The sequence below is a fragment of the Pseudophryne corroboree genome, chromosome 2 (genome assembly GCF_028390025.1).
Source record: "Pseudophryne corroboree isolate aPseCor3 chromosome 2, aPseCor3.hap2, whole genome shotgun sequence".
In the NCBI taxonomy this organism is placed as follows: Eukaryota; Metazoa; Chordata; class Amphibia; order Anura; family Myobatrachidae; genus Pseudophryne; species Pseudophryne corroboree.
This window is the reverse complement of record NC_086445.1, coordinates 937,337,409-937,347,479: the sequence shown is the minus strand read 5'-3', so window position 1 is coordinate 937,347,479 and position 10,071 is coordinate 937,337,409.

Genomic DNA, 10,071 nt, shown 5'->3' with positions numbered 1-10,071 from the left:
TTTTCTTCATACTAGTTTAGCAGTCTGCTGACAGTGTCCACCAGGTCCGTTATACAGTATATTATATATATAAGCAGCAGTACGGTAGGCCACGGCTGTACCTACCTCTGTGTCGTCAGTGCACTCATCGTCCATAAGTAATATAATACTATACTATCCATCCATCTACATTGTATACCTGTGGTGTTTTTTTTTCTTCATACTAGTTTAGCAGTCTGCTGACAGTGTCCACCAGGTCCGTTATACAGTATATTATATATATAAGCAGCAGTACGGTAGGCCACGGCTGTACCTACCTCTGTGTCGTCAGTGCACTCGTCGTCCATAAGTAATATAATACTATACTATCCATCCATCTACATTGTAATCCTGTGGTGTTTTTTTTTTCTTCATACTAGTTTAGCAGTCTGCTGACAGTGTCCACCAGGTCCGTTATACAGTATATTATATATATAAGCAGCAGTACGGTAGGCCATGGCTGTACCTACCTCTGTGTCGTCACTCGTCGTCCATAAGTAATATAATACTATACTATCCATCCATCTACATTGTATACCTGTGGTGTTTTTTTTTTCTTCATCCTAGTTTAGCAGTCTGCTGACAGTGTCCACCAGGTCCGTTATACAGTATATTATATATATAAGCAGCAGTACGGTAGGCCACGGCTGTACCTACCTCTGTGTCGTCACTCGTCGTCCATAAGTAATATAATACTATACTATCCACCCATCTACATTGTATACCTGTGGTGGCTTTTAGTTGTGCGCAAAATATGGAGAACAAAAATGTGGAGGTTAAAAAAATAGGGAAAGATCAAGATCCACTTCCACCTCGTGCTGAAGCTGCTGCCACTAGTCATGGCCGAGACGATGAAATGCCATCAACGTCGTCTGCCAAGGCCGATGCCCAATGTCATGGTACAGAGCATGTAAAATCCAAAACACAAAAGATCAGTAAAAAAATGACCCAAAAATCAAAATTAAAAGCGTCTGAAGAGAAGCGTAAACTTGCCAATATGCCATTTACGACACGGAGTGGCAAGGAACGGCTGAGGCCCTGGCCTATGTTCATGGCTAGTGGTTCAGCTTCACATGAGGATGGAAGCACTCATCCTCTCGCTAGAAAAAAGAAAAGACTTGCGGCAAAAGCACAGCAAAGAACTGTGCGTTCTTCGAAATCCCTAATCCCAAAGGAGAGTCCAATTGTGTCGGTTGCGATGCCTGACCTTCCCAACACTGGACGGGAAGAGCTTGCGCCTTCCACCATTTGCACGCCCCCTGCAAGTGTTGAAAGAAGCACCCGCAGTCCAGTTCCTGATAGTGAAATTGAAGATGTCAGTGTTGAAGTACACCAGGATGAGGATATGGGTGTTGCTGGCGCTGGGGAGGAAATTGACAAGGAGGATTCTGATGGTGAGGTGGTTTGTTTAAGTCAGGCACCCGGGGAGACACCTGTTGCCCGTGGGAGGAATATGGCCATTGACATGCCTGGTCAAAATACAAAAAAAATCAGCTCTTCAGTGTGGAATTATTTCAACAGAAATGCGGACAACTGGTGTCAAGCCGTGTGTTGCCTTTGTCAAGCTGTAATAAGTAGGGGTAAGGACGTTAACCACCTCGGAACATCCTCCCTTATACGTCACCTGCAGCGCATTCATAATAAGTCAGTGACAAGTTCAAAAACTTTGGGCGACAGTGGAAGCAGTCCACTGACCAGTAAATCCCTTCCTCTTGTAACCAAGCTCGCGCAAACCACACCACCAACTCCCTCAGTGTCAATTTCCTCCTTACCCAGGAAAGCCAATAGTCCTGCAGGCCATGTCACTGGCAAGTCTGACGAGTCCTCTCCTGCCTGGGATTCCTCCGATGCATCCTTGAGTGTAACGCCTACTGCTGCTGGCGCTGCTGTTGTTGCTGCTGGGAGTCGATCGTCATCCCAGAGGGGAAGTCGGAAGACCACTTGTACTACTTCCAGTAAGCAATTGACTGTCCAACAGTCCTTTGCGAGGAAGATGAAATATCACAGCAGTCATCCTGTTGCAAAGCGGATAACTGAGGCCTTGACAACTATGTTGGTGTTAGACGTGCGTCCGGTATCCGCCGTTAGTTCACGGGGAACTAGACAATTGCTTGAGGTAGTGTGCCCCCATTACCAAATACCATCTAGGTTCCACTTCTCTAGGCAGGCGATACCGAGAATGTACACGGACGTCAGAAAAAGACTCACCAGTGTCCTAAAAAATGCAGTTGTACCCAATGTCCACTTAACCACGGACATGTGGACAAGTGGAGCAGGGCAGACTCAGGACTACATGACTGTGACAGCCCACTGGGTAGATGTATTGCCTCCCGCTGCAAGAACAGCAGCGGCGGCACCAGTAGCAGCATCTCGCAAACGCCAACTCGTTCCTAGGCAGGCTACGCTCTGTATCACCGCTTTCCAGAATACGCACACAGCTGAAAACCTCTTACGGCAACTGAGGAAGATCATCGCAGAATGGCTTACCCCAATTGGACTCTCCTGGGGATTTGTGGCATCGGACAACGCCAGCAATATTGTGCGTGCATTACATCTGGGCAAATTCCAGCACGTCCCATGTTTTGCACATACCTTGAATTTGGTGGTGCAGAATTATTTAAAAAACGTCAGGGGCGTGCAAGAGATGCTGTCGGTGGCCAGAAGAATTGCGGGCCACTTTCGGCATACAGGCACCGCGTACAGAAGACTGGAGCACCACCAAAAACACCTGAACCTGCCTTGCCATCATCTGAAGCAAGAGGTGGTAACGAGGTGGAATTCAACCCTCTATATGCTTCAGAGGATGGAGGAGCAGCAAAAGGCCATTCAAGCCTATACATCTGGCCACGATATAGGCAAAGGAGGTGGAATGCACCTGTCTCAAGCGCAGTGGAGAATGATTTCAACTTTGTGCAAGGTTCTGCAACCTTTTGAACTTGCCACACGTGAAGTCAGTTCAGACACTGCCAGTCTGAGTCAGGTCATTCCCCTCATCAGGCTTTTGCAGAAGAAGCTGGAGGCATTGAAGGAGGAGCTAAAACAGAGCGATTCCGCTAGGCATGTGGGACTTGTGGATGGAGCCCTTCATTCGCTTAACCAGGATTCACGGGTGGTCAATCTGTTGAAATCAGAGCACTACATTTTGGCCACCGTGCTCGATCCTAGATTTAAAACCTACGTTGGATCTCTCTTTCCGGCAGACACAAGTCTGCAGAGGTTCAAAGAACTGCTGGTGAGAAAATTGTCAAGTCAAGCGGAACGCGACCCGTCAACATCTCCTCCTTCACATTCTCCCGCAACTGGGGGTGCGAGGAAAAGGCTACGAATTCCGAGCCCACCCGCTGGCGGTGATGCAGGGCAGTGTGGAGTGACTGCTGTTGCTGACATCTGGTCCGGACTGAAGGACCTGCCAACGATTACTGACATTTCGTCTACTGTCACTGCATATGATTCTCTCACCATTGAAAGAATGGTGGAGGATTATATGAGTGACTGCATCCAAGTAGGCACATCAGACAGTAAGTACTTATACTGGCAGGAAAAAGAGGCAATTTGGAGGCCCTTGCAGAAACTGGCTTTATTCTACCTAAGTTGCCCTCCCTCCAGTGTGTACTCCGAAAGAGTGTTTAGTGCCGCCGCTCACCTTGTCAGCAATCGGCGTACGAGGTTACTTCCAGAAAATGTGGAGAAGATGATGTTCATTAAAATGAATTATAATCAATTCCTCCATGGAGACATTCACCAGCAGCAATTGCCTCCAGAAAGTACACGGGGATCTGAGATGGTGGATTCCAGTGGGGACGAATTAATAATCTGTGAGGAGGGGGATGTACACAGTGAAAGGGGTGATGAATCGGACGATGATGATGAGGTGGACATCTTGCCTCTGTAGAGCCAGTTTGTGCAGGGAGAGATTGCTTCTTTTTTGGTGGGGGCCCAAACCAACCAGTCATTTCAGTCACAGTCGTGTGGCAGACCCTGTCGCTGAAATGATGGGTTGGTTAAAGTGTGCATGTCCTGTTTATACAAATTAAGGGTGGGTGGGAGGGCCCAAGGACAATTCCATCTTGCACATCTTTTTTCTTTCATTTTTCTTTGCGTCATGTGCTGTTTGGGGAGTATTTTTTGGAAGGGCCATCCTGCCTGACACTGCAGTGCCACTCCTAGATGGGCCAGGTGTTTGTGTCGGCCACTAGGGTCGCTTAGCTTAGTCGTCACACAGCTACCTCATTGCGCCTCTTTTTTTCTTTGCGTCATGTGCTGTTTGGGGAGTATTTTTTGGAAGGGCCATCCTGCATGACACTGCAGTGCCACTCCTAGATGGGCCAGGTGTTTGTGTCGGCCACTAGGGTCGCTTAGCTTAGTCGTCACACAGCTACCTCATTGCGCCTCTTTTTTTCTTTGCGTCATGTGCTGTTTGGGGAGTATTTTTTGGAAGGGCCATCCTGCATGACACTGCAGTGCCACTCCTAGATGGGCCAGGTGTTTGTGTCGGCCACTAGGGTCGCTTAGCTTACTCACACAGCTACCTCATTGCGCCTCTTTTTTTCTTTGCGTCATGTGCTGTTTGGGGAGTATTTTTTGGAAGGGCCATCCTGCGTGACACTGCAGTGCCACTCCTAGATGGGCCAGGTGTTTGTGTCGGCCACTAGGGTCGCTTAGCTTACTCACACAGCTACCTCATTGTGCCTCTTTTATTTTGCGTCATGTGCTGTTTTTGGAGTATTTTTTGGAAGGGCCATCCTGCGTGACACTGCAGTGCCACTCCTAGATGGGCCAGGTGTTTGTGTCGGCCACTAGGGTCGCTTAGCTTACTCACACAGCTACCTCATTGCGCCTCTTTTTTTCTTTGCGTCGTGTGCTGTTTGGGGAGTATTTTTTGGAAGGGCCATCCTGCGTGAGATGGGCCAGGTGTTTGTGCCGGCCACTAGGGTCGCTTAGCTTACTCACACAGCTACCTCATTGCGCCTCTTTTTTTCTTTGCGTCATGTGCTGTTTGGGGAGTATTTTTTGGAAGGGCCATCCTGCGTGACACTGCAGTGCCACTCCTAGATGGGCCAGGTGTTTGTGTCGGCCACTAGGGTCGCTTAGCTTACTCACACAGCTACCTCATTGCGCCTCTTTTTTTCTTTGCGTCATGTGCTGTTTGGGGAGTATTTTTTGGAAGGGCCATCCTGCGTGACACTGCAGTGCCACTCCTAGATGGGCCAGGTGTTTGTGTCGGCCACTAGGGTCGCTTAGCTTACTCACACAGCTACCTCATTGCGCCTCTTTTTTTCTTTGCGTCATGTGCTGTTTGGGGAGTATTTTTTGGAAGGGCCATCCTGCGTGAGATGGGCCAGGTGTTTGTGCCGGCCACTAGGGTCGCTTAGCTTACTCACACAGCTACCTCATTGCGCCTCTTTTTTTCTTTGCGTCATGTGCTGTTTGGGGAGTATTTTTTGGAAGGGCCATCCTGCGTGACACTGCAGTGCCACTCCTAGATGGGCCAGGTGTTTGTGTCGGCCACTAGGGTCGCTTAGCTTACTCACACAGCTACCTCATTGCGCCTCTTTTTTTCTTTGCGTCATGTGTTGTTTGGGGAGTATTTTTTGGAAGGGCCATCCTGCGTGACACTGCAGTGCCACTCCTAGATGGGCCAGGTGTTTGTGTCGGCCACTAGGGTCGCTTAGCTTACTCACACAGCTACCTCATTGTGCCTCTTTTTTTTTTCGTCATGTGCTGTTTTTGGAGTATTTTTTGGAAGGGCCATCCTGCGTGACACTGCAGTGACACTCCTAGATGGGCCAGGTGTTTGTGTCGGCCACTAGGGTCGCTTAGCTTACTCACACAGCTACCTCATTGCGCCTCTTTTTTTCTTTGCGTCATGTGCTGTTTGGGGAGTATTTTTTGGAAGGGCCATCCTGCGTGAGATGGGCCAGGTGTTTGTGCCTGCCACTAGGGTCGCTTAGCTTACTCACACAGCTACCTCATTGCGCCTCTTTTTTTCTTTGCGTCATGTGCTGTTTTTGGAGTATTTTTTGGAAGGGCCATCCTGCGTGACACTGCAGTGCCACTCCTAGATGGGCCAGGTGTTTGTGTCGGCCACTAGGGTCGCTTAGCTTACTCACACAGCTACCTCATTGCGCCTCTTTTTTTCTTTGCGTCATGTGCTGTTTGGGGAGTATTTTTTGGAAGGGCCATCCTGCGTGACACTGCAGTGCCACTCCTAGATGGGCCAGGTGTTTGTGTCGGCCACTAGGGTCGCTTAGCTTACTAACACAGCTACCTCATTGCGCCTCTTTTTTTCTTTGCGTCATGTGCTGTTTGGGGAGTATTTTTTGGAAGGGCCATCCTGCGTGACACTGCAGTGCCACTCCTAGATGGGCCAGGTGTTTGTGTCGGCCACTAGGGTCGCTTAGCTTACTCACACAGCTACCTCATTGCGCCTCTTTTTTTTTTTGCATCATGTGCTGTTTGGGGAGTATTTTTTGGAAGGGCCATCCTGCGTGACACTGCAGTGCCACTCCTAGATGGGCCAGGTGTTTGTGTCGGCCACTAGGGTCGCTTAGCTTACTCACACAGCTACCTCATTGCGCCTCTTTTTTTCTTTGCGTCATGTGCTGTTTGGGGAGTATTTTTTGGAAGGGCCATCCTGCCTGACACTGCAGTGCCACTCCTAGATGGGCCAGGTGTTTGTGTCGGCCACTAGGGTCGCTTAGCTTACTCACACAGCTACCTCATTGCGCCTTTTTTTCTTTGCGTCATGTGCTGTTTGGGGAGTATTTTTTGGAAGGGCCATCCTGCCTGACACTGCAGTGCCACTCCTAGAAGGGCCAGGTGTTTGTGTCGGCCACTAGGGTCGCTTAGCTTAGTCGTCACACAGCTACCTCATTGCGCCTCTTTTTTTCTTTGCGTCATGTGCTGTTTTTGGAGTATTTTTTGGAAGGGCCATCCTGCGTGACACTGCAGTGCCACTCCTAGATGGGCCAGGTGTTTGTGTCGGCCACTAGGGTCGCTTAGCTTACTCACACAGCTACCTCATTGCGCCTCTTTTTTTCTTTGCGTCATGTGCTGTTTGGGGAGTATTTTTTGGAAGGGCCATCCTGCGTGACACTGCAGTGCCACTCCTAGATGGGCCAGGTGTTTGTGTCGGCCACTAGGGTCGCTTAGCTTACTCACACAGCTACCTCATTGCGCCTCTTTTTTTCTTTGCGTCATGTGCTGTTTTTGGAGTATTTTTTGGAAGGGCCATCCTGCGTGACACTGCAGTGCCACTCCTAGATGGGCCAGGTGTTTGTGTCGGCCACTAGGGTCGCTTAGCTTACTCACACAGCTACCTCATTGCGCCTCTTTTTTTCTTTGCGTCATGTGCTGTTTGGGGAGTATTTTTTGGAAGGGCCATCCTGCGTGAGATGGGCCAGGTGTTTGTGCCGGCCACTAGGGTCGCTTAGCTTACTCACACAGCTACCTCATTGCGCCTCTTTTTTTCTTTGCGTCATGTGCTGTTTGGGGAGTATTTTTTGGAAGGGCCATCCTGCGTGACACTGCAGTGCCACTCCTAGATGGGCCAGGTGTTTGTGTCGGCCACTAGGGTCGCTTAGCTTACTCACACAGCTACCTCATTGCGCCTCTTTTTTTCTTTGCGTCATGTGCTGTTTGGGGAGTATTTTTTGGAAGGGCCATCCTGCGTGACACTGCAGTGCCACTCCTAGATGGGCCAGGTGTTTGTGTCGGCCACTAGGGTCGCTTAGCTTACTCACACAGCTACCTCATTGCGCCTCTTTTTTTCTTTGCGTCATGTGCTGTTTTTGGAGTATTTTTTGGAAGGGCCATCCTGCGTGACACTGCAGTGCCACTCCTAGATGGGCCAGGTGTTTGTGTCGGCCACTAGGGTTGCTTAGCTTACTCACACAGCTACCTCATTGCGCCTCTTTTTTTCTTTGCGTCATGTGCTGTTTGGGGTGCTGCAGTGCCACTCCTAGATGGGCCAGGTGTTTGTGTCGGCCACTTGTGTCGCTTAGCTTAGCCATCCAGCGACCTCGGTGCAAATTTTAGGACTAAAAATAATATTGTCAGGTGTGAGGTGTTCAGAATAGACTGGAAATGAGTGTAAATTATGGTTATTGAGGTTAATAATACTATGGGATCAAAATGACCCCCAAATTCAATGATTTAAGCTGTTTTTTAGGGTTTTTTGAAAAAAACACCCGAATCCAAAACACACCCGAATCCGACAAAAAAAATTCGGTGAGGTTTTGCCAAAACGCGTTCGAACCCAAAACACGGCCGCGGAACCGAACCCAAAACCAAAACCCGAAAAATTTCCGGTGCACATCACTATAAATATATATACAGTTGTGCTCATAAGTTTACATACCCTATCAGAATTTGTGATTTTCTGGCCATTTGTCAGAGAATATGAATGATAACTCACAAACTTTTCTTTCACTCATGGTTAGTGGTTGGGTGAAGCCAATTATTGTCAAACCACTGTGCTTACTCTTTTTAAATCATAATGACAACAGAAACTACCCAAATCGCCCTGATCAAAAGTTTACATACCCCAGTTCTTAATACCGTGTATTGCCCCCTTTAACATAAATGACAGCTTGAAGTCTTTTGTGGTAGTTGTGGATGAGGCTCTTTATTTTCTCAGATGGTAAAGCTGCCCATTCTTCTTGGCAAAAAGCCTCCGGTTGATTCTATATCGGAGTGGGAGAAGGGACCTTCTGACGTACCTAGGGGAAAAGACCCGTCACCAGGGGGAGGAGCTACGGCCGAACAAGGTACCCGAAAAGTACCCTCGCGGGCTCGCTTCGCTCGCCACGCTTCGGGCACGGTGACTCGCTCCGCTTGCCACCTAATTACTAAAGGTAATAGTTGGTGGCGTGGATACTAGAGCAACTGTCCCGCTGGCGTAGCTCCTCCCCCTTGTGCCGTGGCTCCTCCCCCTGACGGAAAAGGTCTCTTTGGCCACTTGGATCTAGCCTCAACCAAAAGCCTCCAGTTCCTGTAAATTCTTGGGCTGTCTTGCATGAACTGCACGTTTGAGATCTCCCCAGGGTGGCTCAATGATATTGAGGTCATGAACTTATGAGCTGTATAGATAGATAGATAGATAGATAGATAGATAGATAGATAGATAGATAGATAGATAGATAGATAGATAGATAGATAGATAGATAGATAGATAGATAGATAGATAGATATGCACATATATGAAAACAGTTGTAATGACGGGGGAAAAAAAGAATAATTTGGCCCTTATTGGCCAGGTGTGCTGCCCCCCAGCAAGTGCAGCCCCTAGGCTGTTCTGGTTTTTACACAATCCCCCTTTTTTTTTTTCCTTTGGCAGATTGTTCTGTAATAGATTTGCTATCGCTGTGATGAACAGGTGAGAGAAAACTTTTCAGCCAATATTGATAAATAGGCTCCTCGGATTGAAACCAATTATGTGCAGTTCTGCAGGGACCCTCATCGGCCAGTATTTAATCAAAAAAGAAAAAGAAAAAGGGTAGCGTTGTGGTGCACAGGGTCATAAGTTGGCTGTTTATTAATAAATTAAAACATAACTTTTATTGGTAATTTAGAATAAAATAAACTCCCCACCAATCAAAAAAAAAAAAAAAAAAAAAAAGAGGCGAAATATTAAAAACTAGAAGATAGTAAGAAATGAAATATTAAAAACTGGCGCTGAGACACCTGATATTGCTCCTATAGTCCTAAATAATCGATCCAAATATCAATGTTAGTATTGTGTAGTGGTGTGTAAATTATCACCTACTTAATATAAATGTTAGTCCTACGTAGTGGGTGTATAAATTACCACCACTATAAATGTAGTGATCCTCTAACTGACATCAAACGAAACAGAAATAAGGGACGTTCCTCCTATATTTATGCTGTTATATCATTCGGGAGTGGTAAATAAATTTTACAAATATCATTGAGTAATAGACTTGAATACTATGTCTCCCTCATACATTGTTGCAAAATTAAGTTCTGCTAGACTCTCCACCATCAGAAAGTGACAGAATGAGTCACTCGAGAAAGAATGTAACAAATATACTA